We start from the raw sequence: 14,245 nt of genomic DNA on the forward strand, positions 1-14,245 counted from the left end.
TTCAACGGTGTCAACACTTTTGACCATGACTGTAGGTATACTCATAGACATGCTAGGCAGTATGCCCGGGCCAGGAGGTCCACAGTCAGTTTGGGCATAGTGGTCTGTATACTTATACACATATATGATTATTAGCATTGATATATGATCACTAGTACCTCGTTCTAGTTTGGGACTTTTGGTATATAGGTATACTCATACACACATATTGAGGATGAAACAAGTTTTTGAACACGTCACCAATTTTATAAGTAAATATATTTCTAAAGGTGCTATTAACATGAAATTTTCACCAGATGTCGGTAAGAACCTATCCAATCCACACAGGCAACGAAATCAAACCATAGCTATCCATAAATTAAGTTATGCCTAATAATGAGAAATGACACTGGGAAAAAGTATTGAACACGCTAACTGAAATTTATTTAATGCTTCTCACAAAAGCCTTTCTTGGTGATAACAGCTTTAAGACACTTCCTGTATGGAGAAAGTAGCCTCATGCTTTGCTCAGGTGTGATTTTGGCCCATTTTTCCACACACTCTTTAACCCCTTTCTGACCTCGGATGGGATAGTACGTCCGAGGTCAGATACCCCTCTTTGATGTGTGCTCCGGCGGTGAGCCCGCATCAAAGCTGGGACATGTCAGCTGTTTTGTACAGCTGACATGTGCCCGCAATAGCGGCGGGTGAAATCGTGATTCACCCGCCACTATTAACTAGTTAAATGCCGCTGTCAAACGCTGACAGCGGCAATTAACCGGTGCTTCTGGCCATCTGGACGGAAATGAGCACATTGGTGACCCCCGTCACATGATCGGGGGTCAGAGATGCTTCTGCATAGTAACCATATAGGTCCTTGAGACCTCTATGGTTACTGATCCCAGCTAGCTGTGAGCGCCACCCTGTGGTCGGCGCTCATAGCACACCTGCATTTAGCTACTGTACATAGCAACGATCTGATGATCGCTGCTATGTAGTAGAGGCGATCGAAGCATGGCAAAAGTAAAAAAGAAAAAAAAGTGAAAAAAAAAATTATGAAACTTTAAATCACCCCCCTTTTGCCCCATTCAAAATAAATCAATAAAAAAAAAAAATTAAAAAAAAATCAAACCTACACATATCTGGTATTGCCGCATTCAGAATCGCCCAATCAATACCTGATCGCTAAAAGGCGTAGAGAGAAAAAAAAATTCAAAACACCAGAATTAAGTTTTTTTGGTCGCCGCGACATTGCATTAAAACACAATAACGGGCAATCAAAAGAACGTATCTGCACCAAAATGGTATCATTAAAAACGCCAGCTCGGCACGCAAAAAAATAAGCCCTAACCCGACCCCAGATCATGAAAAATGGAGACGCTACGGGTATCGGAAAATGGCACAATTTTTCTTCTTTTTTTTTTAGCAAAGTTTTGAATTTTTTTTCACCACTTAGATAAAAAACAACCTTGACATAGTTGGTGTCTATAAACTCGTAATGACCTAGAGAATCATAATTGCAGGACAGTTTTAGCATTTAGTGAATCTAGCAAAAGAGCCAAACAAAAAACAAGTGTGGGATTGCACTTTTTTTTTGCAATTTCACGGCACTTGGAACTTTTTTTCCCGTTTTCTAGTACACGACATGCTAAAACCAATGATGTTGTTCAACAGTACAACTTGTTTCGCCAAAAAATAAGCCCATATTGACAAAAAAATAAAAAAGTTATGGCTCTGGGAAGGAGGGGAGCGAAAAAGAAATACGGAAAATCCGAAGGTCATGAAGGGGTTAAGTCTTGAAGATTCTGTTGGCTCCTTCTATGAACTCTGAGCTTTAGTTCCTTTCATAAATTTTCTATTGCATTCAGGTCAGGTGATCGGCTGAGCCATTCTAGCAGCTTTATTTTTGTTCTCTGAAACCAATTGAGTTTCTTTGGCTGTGCGTTTGGGATCATTGTCTTGCTGAAATGTCCACCCTCGTTTCACCTCCATCATCCTGGTAGATGGCAGCAGATTTTTATCAAGAATGTCTCAGTACATTTGTACATACATCCTTCCTTCAATTACATGAAGTTTGCCAGTGCTGTATGCTGAAAAACATCCCACACCATGATGTTTCACCTCTAAACTTCACTGTTGGTATGGTGTTTTTGGGGTGATATGCAGTGTATTGTGGCCTCCAAACGCAATGTTTATTACGGCATCCAGAGTACAATTTTGATCTTATCTGACCAGATTATATTCTCCCAGTATTTCACAGGCTTGTGTAAATGTTGTTGTGGGGGTGCTTTCCTAGAGTCGCCAACTCATATACAATATTGATATTTTTTCATATTTGCATACATGCTGTAAGGCATCGGTAGCAGTGAAGAGGCAGTGACCCACAAAGTTCAAACATAAAAGTCTCTTTAATGCGTTATCTTCACACAGAAAAAGTTCCAAGCATATAACTTAGATGCACATAACTTCAGTGTTCAGTTCACACCAGTTCATTACAGCATCCTTTATATCGCAGTCACTACGCATGCTAGTCCTCCTCTGACTAGTTCCATGGGTGTCCTGCACCGCTGTATCACAGTCTCTACTCACAGCCGTACACAGACATTGACATCCTCCTGTCTGCAGCTGTGACACATGCTGGTCCTTCCTTCGCGCACAGGACAGTTTACCTAAGACCTGTCCACATTTGTGACCAGTCATCATGGACAGCAGCACCATTGTATATGCTGCGGGTTGTCAGGCTTCACTCTGGCTCTGACACACCTGAGACTCCTCAGACTCAAATCTAAAACTTCTCTATACTACAGGGCTTTTAACAATTGTAATCACAGCCACATCTGCGACAGTAACGCCCCCTCATGGCCTCACTACGCCCCTGTGCACATAATTGGGAGAACAAACAGTGCCCCCTAGCTGTAACAGGGGTCATTGTCTCACAATGCCCATACACACTTATGAGTTTGTAAGTCTGGGTCAGGAGGCCCGCAATAGGTCCGGAATTGTGGTCTGTATACAGTCATGGCCAAATGTTTTGAGAATGACACCAAAATTATATTTTCACATGATCTGCTGCCCTCTGGTTTTTATTAGTGTTTGTCTGATGTTTATATCACATACAGAAATATAATTGCAATCATATTATGAGTACCAATAGGTTATATTGACAGTTAGAATGAGTTAATGCAGCAAGTCAATATTTGCAGTGTTGACCCTTCTTCTTCAAGACCTCTGCAATTCTCCCTGGCATGCTCTCAATCAACTTCTGGACCAAATCCTGACTGATAGCAGTCCATTCTTGCATAATCAATGCTTGCATTTTGCCAGAATTTGTTGGTTTTTGTTTGTCCACCCGTCTCTTGATGATTCACCACAAGGTCTCAATGGGATTAAGATCTGGGGAGTTTCCAGGCCATGGACCCAAAATCTCTATGTTTTGTTCCATGAGCCATTTAGTTATCACCTTTGCTTTATGGCAAGGTGCTCCATCATGCTGGAAAAGGCATTGTTGGGCGCCAAACTGCTCTTGGACGGTTGGGAGAAGTTGCTCTTGGAGGACATTCTGGTACCATTCTTTATTCATGGCTGTGTTTTTAGGCAAGACTGTGAGTGAGCCGATTCCCTTTGCTGAGAAGCAACCCAAAAACTGGAATGGTTTCAGGATGCTTTACAGTTGGCATGAGACAAGACTGGTGGTAGCGCTCACCTCTTCTTCTCCGAATAAGCTGTTTTCCAGATGTCCCAAACAATCGAAACGGGGATTCATCAGAGAAAATGACTTTGCCCCAGTCCTCAGCAGTCCACTCCCTGTACCTTTTGCAGAATATCAGTTGGTCCCTGATGTTTTTTCTGGAGAGAAGTGGCTTCTTTGTTGCCCTCCTTGAAACCAGGCCTTGCTCAAAGAGTCTCCGCCTCACAGTGCGTGCAGAAGCACTCACACCAGCCTGCTGCCATTCCTGAGCAAGCTCGGCACTGCTGATAGTCCGATCCCGCAGCTGAAACAGTTTTAAGATACGGTCCTGGCGCTTGCTGGTCTTTCTTGGGCGCCCTGGAGCCTTTTTGACAACAATGGAAACTCTCTCCTTGAAGTTCTTGATGATGCGATAGATTGTTGACTGAGGTGCAATCTTTGTAGCTGCGATACTTTTCCCTGTTAGGCCATTTTTGTGCAGTGCAATGATGGGTGCACGTGTTTCTTTAGAGATAACCATGGTTAACTGAAGAGAAACAATGATACCAAGCACCAGCCTCCTTTTAAAGTGTCCAGTGATGTCATTCTTACTTAATCATGACTGATTGATCGCCAGCCCTGTCCTCATCAACACCCACACCTGTGTTAATGGATCAATCACTAAAACGATGTTAGCTGCTCCTTTTAAGGCAGGACTGCAATGATGTTGAAATGTGTTTTGGGGGTTAAAGTTCATTTTCTGGGAAAATACTGACTTTGCAAGTACAGTAATTGCTGTTAAGCTGATCACTCTGACATTCAGGAGTATATGCAAATTGCCATTAGAAAAAATGAAGCAGTAGACTTTGGAAAAATTAATATTTGTCTCATTCTCAAAATTTTTGTCCATGACTGTACATACTCGTAGACACATATGAGGCAGAACGTCTAGTTCAGGAGACCCGCGGTCAGTCACTTGTGAGGCTGCAAGTCCTGGGTGTAAGGCCCACAGTCAGTTCATGCTTTTGGTCTCATACTCATAGACATGTGAGCAGGTACGGACTGGGGCTGAAATTCAGCCCTGGCATTTGAAATCACACAGGCCCATGTTGTCCTCGTCCCCATGAACCAGATGGGATATATTATTAATATTACCCTGGATGGAGGAAAGGAAGATTTTCTACAAGACCAATATTTCTAATGATAACCGTGGCCTGCTGAGGTAACTGATGGAGTCAGCAACTTTGTGCTCCATCACAACTCTTAACAGTATGGGTATCTTGCGAACACGGATTCTGTTAACAACGTAACATACAAGGCAGCCCATGACCAGACAGGCCCTTCTGGCATTTGCCAGAAATGCCAGATGGCCAGTCCAGCCCTGCACGTGAGGCAGTACGTCTGGGTCAGGAGGCCAGTGGTCAGACCGAGCACTGTGATCTGTATACATACTCATAGACACATGAGACAGTATGTCCAGGTAGGTAGGCCCACGGTCAGTCTGGAAATTGTTGTCTGTACACATACTCATAGACACATGTGAGGCAGTACTTCTGGGTCAGGAGGTCTGCGGTCAGTCCGGGCACTGAGATCTGTATACATACTCATAGACACATGTGATGCAATACTTCTGGGTCAGGAGGTCTGCGGTTAGTCTGGGCACTGAGATCTGTATACATACTCATAGACACATGTGAGGCAATACTTCTGGGTCAGGAGGTCTGCGGTCAGTCCGGGCACTGAGATCTGTATACATACTCATAGACACATGTGAGGCAATACTTCTGGGTCGGGAGGTCTGCGGTCAGTCCGGGCACTGTGATCTGTATACATACTCATAGACACATGTGAGGCAATAGTTCTGGGTCAGGAGGTCTGCGGTCAGTCCGGGCACTGTGATCTGTATACATACTCATAGACACATGTGAGGCAATACTTCTGGGTCAGGAGGTCTGCGGTCAGTCCAGGCACTGAGATCTGTATACATACTCATGGACACATGTGAGGCAATACTTCTGGGTTGGGAGGTCTGCGGTCAGTCCGGGCACTGTGATCTGTATACATACTCATAGACACATGTGAGGCAATACTTCTGGGTCAGGAGGTCTGCGGTCAGTCCGGGCACTGTGATCTGTATACATACTCATAGAAACATGTGAGGCAGTACTTCTGGGTCAGGAGGTCTGCGGTCAGTCCGGGCAGAGATCTGTATACATACTCATAGACACATGTAAGGCAATACTTCTGGGTCAGGAGGTCTGCGGTCAGTCCGGGCACTGAGATCTGTATACATACTCATAGACACATGTGAGGCAATACTTCTGGGTCGGGAGGTCTGCGGTCAGTCCGGGCACTGTGATCTGTATACATACTCATAGACACATGTGAGGCAATACTTCTGGGTCAGGAGGTCTGCGGTCAGTCCGGGCACTGTGATCTGTATACATACTCATAGACACATGTGAGGCAGTACTTCTGGGTCAGGAGGTCTGCGGTCAGTCCGGGCACTGAGATCTGTATACATACTCATAGACACATGTGAGGCAATACTTCTGGGTCAGGAGGTCTGCGGTCAGTCCGGGCACTGAGATCTGTATACATACTCATAGACACATGTGAGGCAATACTTCTGGGTCGGGAGGTCTGCGGTCAGTCCGGGCACTGTGATCTGTATACATACTCATAGACACATGTGAGGCAATACTTCTGGGTTGGGAGGTCTGCGGTCAGTCCGGGCACTGTGATCTGTATACATACTCATAGACACATGTGAGGCAATACTTCTGGGTCGGGAGGTCTGCGGTCAGTCCGGGCACTGTGATCTGTATACATACTCATAGACACATGTGAGGCAGTATTTCTGGCCCTGGGTCAGGAGGTCTGCGGTCAGTTCGGGCACTGTGATCTGTATACATACTCATAGACACATGTGAGGCAGTATTTCTGGCCCTGGGTCAGGAGGTCTGCGGTCAGTCCGGGCACTGTGATCTGTATACATACTCATAGACACATGTGAGGCAGTATTTCTGGCCCTGGGTCAGGAGGTCTGCGGTCAGTCCGGGCACTGTGATCTGTATACATACTCATAGACACATGAGAGGCAGTATTTCTGGCCCTGGGTCAGGAGGTCTGCGGTCAGTCCGGGCACTGAGATCTGTATACATACTCATAGACACATGTGAGGCAGTACTTCTGGGTCAGGAGGTCTGCGGTCAGTCCAGGCACTGAGATCTGTATACATACTCATAGACACATGTGAGGCAATACTTCTGGGTCAGGAGGTCTGCGGTCAGTCCGGGCACTGAGATCTGTATACATACTCATAGACACATGAGAGGCAGTATTTCTGGCCCTGGGTCAGGAGGTCTGCGGTCAGTCCGGGCACTGAGATCTGTATACATACTCATAGACACATGTGAGGCAGTACTTCTGGGTCAGGAGGTCTGCGGTCAGTCCAGGCACTGAGATCTGTATACATACTCATAGACACATGTGAGGCAATACTTCTGGGTCAGGAGGTCTGCGGTCAGTCCGGGCACTGAGATCTGTATACATACTCATAGACACATGTGAGGCAGTACTTCTGGGTCAGGAGGTCTGCGGTCAGTCCAGGCACTGAGATCTGTATACATACTCATAGACACATGTGAGGCAATACTTCTGGGTCAGGAGGTCTGCGGTCAGTCCGGGCACTGAGATCTGTATACATACTCATAGACACATGTGAGGCAGTATTTCCGGGTCGGGAGGCCTGCGGTCAGTCCGGGCACTGAGATCTGTATACATACTCATAGACACATGTGAGGCAATAGTTCTGGGTCAGGAGGTCTGCGGTCAGTCCGGGCACTGAGATCTGTATACATACTCATAGACACATGTGAGGCAGTACTTCTGGGTCAGGAGGTCTGCGGTCAGTCCAGGCACTGAGATCTGTATACATACTCATAGACACATGTGAGGCAATACTTCTGGGTCAGGAGGTCTGCGGTCAGTCCGGGCACTGAGATCTGTATACATACTCATAGACACATGTGAGGCAGTACTTCTGGGTCAGGAGGTCTGCGGTCAGTCCAGGCACTGAGATCTGTATACATACTCATAGACACATGTGAGGCAATACTTCTGGGTCAGGAGGTCTGCGGTCAGTCCGGGCACTGAGATCTGTATACATACTCATAGACACATGTGAGGCAGTATTTCCGGGTCGGGAGGCCTGCGGTCAGTCCGGGCACTGAGATCTGTATACATACTCATAGACACATGTGAGGCAATAGTTCTGGGTCAGGAGGTCTGCGGTCAGTCCGGGCACTGAGATCTGTATACATACTCATAGACACATGTGAGGCAATACTTCTGGGTCAGGAGGTCTGCGGTCAGTCCGGGCACTGAGATCTGTATACATACTCATAGACACATGTGAGGCAGTATTTCCGGGTCGGGAGGCCTGCGGTCAGTCCGGGCACTGAGATTTGTATACATACTCATAGACACATGTGAGGCAATACTTCTGGGTCAGGAGGTCTGCGGTCAGTCCGGGCACTGAGATCTGTATACATACTCATAGACACATGTGAGGCAATAGTTCTGGGTCAGGAGGTCTGCGGTCAGTCCGGGCACTGTGATCTGTATACATACTCATAGACACATGTGAGGCAGTATTTCCGGGTCGGGAGGCCTGCGGTCAGTCCGGGCACTGAGATCTGTATACATACTCATAGACACATGTGAGGCAATACTTCTGAGTCAGGAGGTCTGCGGTCAGTCCGGGCACTGAGATCTGTATACATACTCATAGACACATGTGAGGCAATACTTCTGGGTCAGGAGGTCTGCGGTCAGTCCGGGCACTGAGATCTGTATACATACTCATAGACACATGTGAGGCAATAGTTCTGGGTCAGGAGGTCTGTGGTCAGTCCGGGCACTGTGATCTGTATACATACTCATAGACACATGTGAGGCAGTATTTCCGGGTCGGGAGGCCTGCGGTCAGTCCGGGCACTGAGATCTGTATACATACTCATAGACACATGTGAGGCAGTATTTCCGGGTCGGGAGACCTGCGGTCAGTCCGGGCACTGAGATCTGTATACATACTCATAGACACATGTGAGGCAGTACTTCTGGGTCAGGAGGTCTGCGGTCAGTCCGGGCACTGAGATCTGTATACATACTCATAGACACATGTGAGGCAGTATTTCCGGGTCGGGAGGCCTGCGGTCAGTCCGGGCACTGAGATCTGTATACATACTCATAGACACATGTGAGGCAGTACTTCTGGGTCAGGAGGTCTGCGGTCAGTCCGGGCACTGAGATCTGTATACATACTCATAGACACATGTGAGGCAATACTTCTGGGTCAGGAGGTCTGCGGTCAGTCCGGGCACTGAGATCTGTATACATACTCATAGACACATGTGAGGCAATACTTCTGGGTCGGGAGGTCTGCGGTCAGTCCGGGCACTGTGATCTGTATACATACTCATAGACACATGTGAGGCAATACTTCTGGGTCAGGAGGTCTGCGGTCAGTCCGGGCACTGAGATCTGTATACATACTCATAGACACGTGAGGCAGTATTTCCGGGTCGGGAGGCCTGCGGTCAGTCCGGGCACTGAGATCTGTATACATACTCATAGACACATGTGAGGCAATAGTTCTGGGTCAGGAGGTCTGCGGTCAGTCCGGGCACTGAGATCTGTATACATACTCATAGACACATGTGAGGCAATACTTCTGGGTCAGGAGGTCTGCGGTCAGTCCGGGCACTGAGATCTGTATACATACTCATAGACACATGTGAGGCAGTATTTCCGGGTCGGGAGGCCTGCGGTCAGTCCGGGCACTGAGATCTGTATACATACTCATAGACACATGTGAGGCAATACTTCTGGGTCAGGAGGTCTGCGGTCAGTCCGGGCACTGAGATCTGTATACATACTCATAGACACATGTGAGGCAATACTTCTGGGTCAGGAGGTCTGCGGTCAGTCCGGGCACTGAGATCTGTATACATACTCATAGACACATGTGAGGCAGTACTTCTGGGTCAGGAGGTCTGCGGTCAGTCCAGGCACTGAGATCTGTATACATACTCATAGACACATGTGAGGCAATACTTCTGGGTCAGGAGGTCTGCGGTCAGTCCGGGCACTGAGATCTGTATACATACTCATAGACACATGTGAGGCAGTATTTCCGGGTCGGGAGGCCTGCGGTCAGTCCGGGCACTGAGATCTGTATACATACTCATAGACACATGTGAGGCAATAGTTCTGGGTCAGGAGGTCTGCGGTCAGTCCGGGCACTGAGATCTGTATACATACTCATAGACACATGTGAGGCAATACTTCTGGGTCAGGAGGTCTGCGGTCAGTCCGGGCACTGAGATCTGTATACATACTCATAGACACATGTGAGGCAGTATTTCCGGGTCGGGAGGCCTGCGGTCAGTCCGGGCACTGAGATTTGTATACATACTCATAGACACATGTGAGGCAATACTTCTGGGTCAGGAGGTCTGCGGTCAGTCCGGGCACTGAGATCTGTATACATACTCATAGACACATGTGAGGCAATAGTTCTGGGTCAGGAGGTCTGCGGTCAGTCCGGGCACTGTGATCTGTATACATACTCATAGACACATGTGAGGCAGTATTTCCGGGTCGGGAGGCCTGCGGTCAGTCCGGGCACTGAGATCTGTATACATACTCATAGACACATGTGAGGCAATACTTCTGAGTCAGGAGGTCTGCGGTCAGTCCGGGCACTGAGATCTGTATACATACTCATAGACACATGTGAGGCAATACTTCTGGGTCAGGAGGTCTGCGGTCAGTCCGGGCACTGAGATCTGTATACATACTCATAGACACATGTGAGGCAATAGTTCTGGGTCAGGAGGTCTGTGGTCAGTCCGGGCACTGTGATCTGTATACATACTCATAGACACATGTGAGGCAGTATTTCCGGGTCGGGAGGCCTGCGGTCAGTCCGGGCACTGAGATCTGTATACATACTCATAGACACATGTGAGGCAGTATTTCCGGGTCGGGAGACCTGCGGTCAGTCCGGGCACTGAGATCTGTATACATACTCATAGACACATGTGAGGCAGTACTTCTGGGTCAGGAGGTCTGCGGTCAGTCCGGGCACTGAGATCTGTATACATACTCATAGACACATGTGAGGCAGTATTTCCGGGTCGGGAGGCCTGCGGTCAGTCCGGGCACTGAGATCTGTATACATACTCATAGACACATGTGAGGCAGTACTTCTGGGTCAGGAGGTCTGCGGTCAGTCCGGGCACTGAGATCTGTATACATACTCATAGACACATGTGAGGCAATACTTCTGGGTCAGGAGGTCTGCGGTCAGTCCGGGCACTGAGATCTGTATACATACTCATAGACACATGTGAGGCAATACTTCTGGGTCGGGAGGTCTGCGGTCAGTCCGGGCACTGTGATCTGTATACATACTCATAGACACATGTGAGGCAATACTTCTGGGTCAGGAGGTCTGCGGTCAGTCCGGGCACTGAGATCTGTATACATACTCATAGACACGTGAGGCAGTATTTCCGGGTCGGGAGGCCTGCGGTCAGTCCGGGCACTGAGATCTGTATACATACTCATAGACACATGTGAGGCAATAGTTCTGGGTCAGGAGGTCTGCGGTCAGTCCGGGCACTGAGATCTGTATACATACTCATAGACACATGTGAGGCAATACTTCTGGGTCAGGAGGTCTGCGGTCAGTCCGGGCACTGAGATCTGTATACATACTCATAGACACATGTGAGGCAGTATTTCCGGGTCGGGAGGCCTGCGGTCAGTCCGGGCACTGAGATCTGTATACATACTCATAGACACATGTGAGGCAATACTTCTGGGTCAGGAGGTCTGCGGTCAGTCCGGGCACTGAGATCTGTATACATACTCATAGACACATGTGAGGCAATACTTCTGGGTCAGGAGGTCTGCGGTCAGTCCGGGCACTGAGATCTGTATACATACTCATAGACACATGTGAGGCAATAGTTCTGGGTCAGGAGGTCTGCGGTCAGTCTGGGCACTGTGATCTGTATACATACTCATAGACACATGTGAGGCAGTATTTCCGGGTCGGGAGGCCTGCGGTCAGTCCGGGCACTGAGATCTGTATACATACTCATAGACACATGTGAGGCAATACTTCTGGGTCAGGAGGTCTGCGGTCAGTCCGGGCACTGAGATCTGTATACATACTCATAGACACATGTGAGGCAATACTTCTGGGTCAGGAGGTCTGCGGTCAGTCCGGGCACTGTGATCTGTATACATACTCATAGACACATGTGAGGCAATAGTTCTGGGTCAGGAGGTCTGCGGTCAGTCCGGGCACTGTGATCTGTATACATACTCATAGACACATGTGAGGCAGTATTTCCGGGTCGGGAGGCCTGCGGTCAGTCCGGGCACTGAGATCTGTATACATACTCATAGACACACGTGAGGCAGTATTTCCGGGTCGGGAGGCCTGCGGTCAGTCCGGGCACTGAGATCTGTATACATACTCATAGACACATGTGAGGCAGTATTTCCGGGTCGGGAGGCCTGCGGTCAGTCCGGGCACTGAGATCTGTATACATACTCATAGACACATGTGAGGCAGTACTTCTGGGTCAGGAGGTCTGCGGTCAGTCCGGGCACTGAGATCTGTATACATACTCATAGACACATGTGAGGCAATACTTCTGGGTCAGGAGGTCTGCGGTCAGTCCGGGCACTGAGATCTGTATACATACTCATAGACACATGTGAGGCAGTACTTCTGGGTCAGGAGGTCTGCGGTCAGTCCGGGCACTGAGATCTGTATACATACTCATAGACACGTGAGGCAGTATTTCCGGGTCGGGAGGCCCGTGGGCAGTCTAAGCTTAGTATATGGACCATGACGTATAGTCGCTCTGATTAGTCTGCAATGATTCGGCGCATCCCTCTGTGGATCACTATTATAGTCTACAATTACACCCCCACATGACCCTCCATGTTGCTGTCAGGACGTGTCATGTAATCCTGGGGGGCACAATATGTATCTAGTAAACGTGCTCATGAGAAACCAATGACAGTAATGCTCCAGCCCTTTTGTTGTTTTATGTATCTGTAGTAGTTGTACTATATGGTGCCCAGAGAGTGCCAGTGACTGCACAAACCCACCCTGTGTATACACTGCAGGCACAGGCAGGACATACAGTGCCAGCTTACTGACACACCTCACCTACTGGCACCCATACACAATGAATGTAGAGCCTTCATTCCTTACCATATGGGCCATATGCAGCCAAACAGTGCTCACATCCTGCCCACAACATGCCCTACGTAGTACCGTGCCCCACAGTGTACAACAGCCGCTGCCATAGTGACCGCAGGCAGAGCGTGCTCCTGCTCCTCTGTGTCTGCAGTGCACTCCATGCAGCGAGCAGAGTATGCTGCCCCCTGCTGGCAGATGGAATCAACGGCGCTCCCCTGTGACGTCACACATGGCTTGTTCCTCATGTTCGATGTCGTGACAGGCTGAACTGCAGGCCATCCCTGATTGGTCACTGCGTCACCTAGGCAGCGGCTGTTTCTATCACGCCATTGATGCACACCGACCAACTGCTAATAATAGACAGAAGCGTATCAGTATCAGCGCTCCTCATGTTATACAACCGGCTGCGCACACAAGGCGAGTATATACTCGGGGCAGAAATCTCTCTGTCGTGTGAGCACATGGCGTCTTCCGTACATTAGAATCATCTGCAGACGTGCGGCGTCCACTGCAGACAGGTTTCCGTAGTGTAGTGGTTATCACGTTCGCCTCACACGCGAAAGGTCCCCGGTTCGATCCCGGGCGGAAACACTTATTTTTAAGTAGTAGTTTTTCTTCTGCTATTTGATGCTACTAATTGTATGTGGATTTGTTTTTGGGATTGTTTATAAATATAAAGATTTATGTTAGCCTATGACTGCGACGGATTCTAGTCTTATACAGTAGAGGATGCTCTCCACTATGTATTTATACATAAATCCATCTATCTATCTATCTATCTATCTATCTATCTATCTATCTATCTATCTATCTATGTTCTAAATATATATATATAGATATATATCAGGGGGTGCTGTGACGCCGGCTCCTGCCTCAGATGGGCCCACCCAGAGCGACCCTAAGCTGTATTGGCGAGCGGATACAGTAAATCTCGGCGGTAGGGCAGGTGCTGCTCCCCGTTCTGTAGAGCGCAGGTCACATTACTGCAGAACGGTGGGTCCCGGGTGGAGCAGTGTGATGACGTCATCCTATCACTGACATCCTGTGTGCCTCGTCATGTTGGCATCACCGCATAGGTCTACTGGTTAGGTAAGTATATGGTATTTTTATTTTAATATTGTTTGGGGTCCATCATACAAATTGGAGACTATCATACCTCCCAACTTTTGAAGATGGGAAAAAGGGAAAAAGTTTGCGGCACGCAACATGCGCCGCGGCAAATTTTACGCCACGCCTCTGACCACACCCATTTATAATTAGTCACACCCATATCCACGTCCCAACCACACCCATTTAGCACTGCT

At 48.1% G+C, this 14,245-nt stretch overlaps 1 non-coding gene across 1 annotated transcript; it reads left to right on the plus strand.

Annotated features, from left to right (window-relative positions):
- The first annotated feature begins 13,459 nt into the window (after positions 1–13,459).
- On the plus strand, positions 13,460–13,532 carry TRNAV-CAC (transfer RNA valine (anticodon CAC)). The gene has a single exon. It is a non-coding gene; the product is annotated as a tRNA-Val (tRNA).
- The last annotated feature ends 713 nt before the right edge of the window (positions 13,533–14,245 follow it).

This window comes from Ranitomeya imitator, chromosome 4 (assembly GCF_032444005.1).
Source record: "Ranitomeya imitator isolate aRanImi1 chromosome 4, aRanImi1.pri, whole genome shotgun sequence".
NCBI classification, from domain to species: Eukaryota; Metazoa; Chordata; class Amphibia; order Anura; family Dendrobatidae; genus Ranitomeya; species Ranitomeya imitator.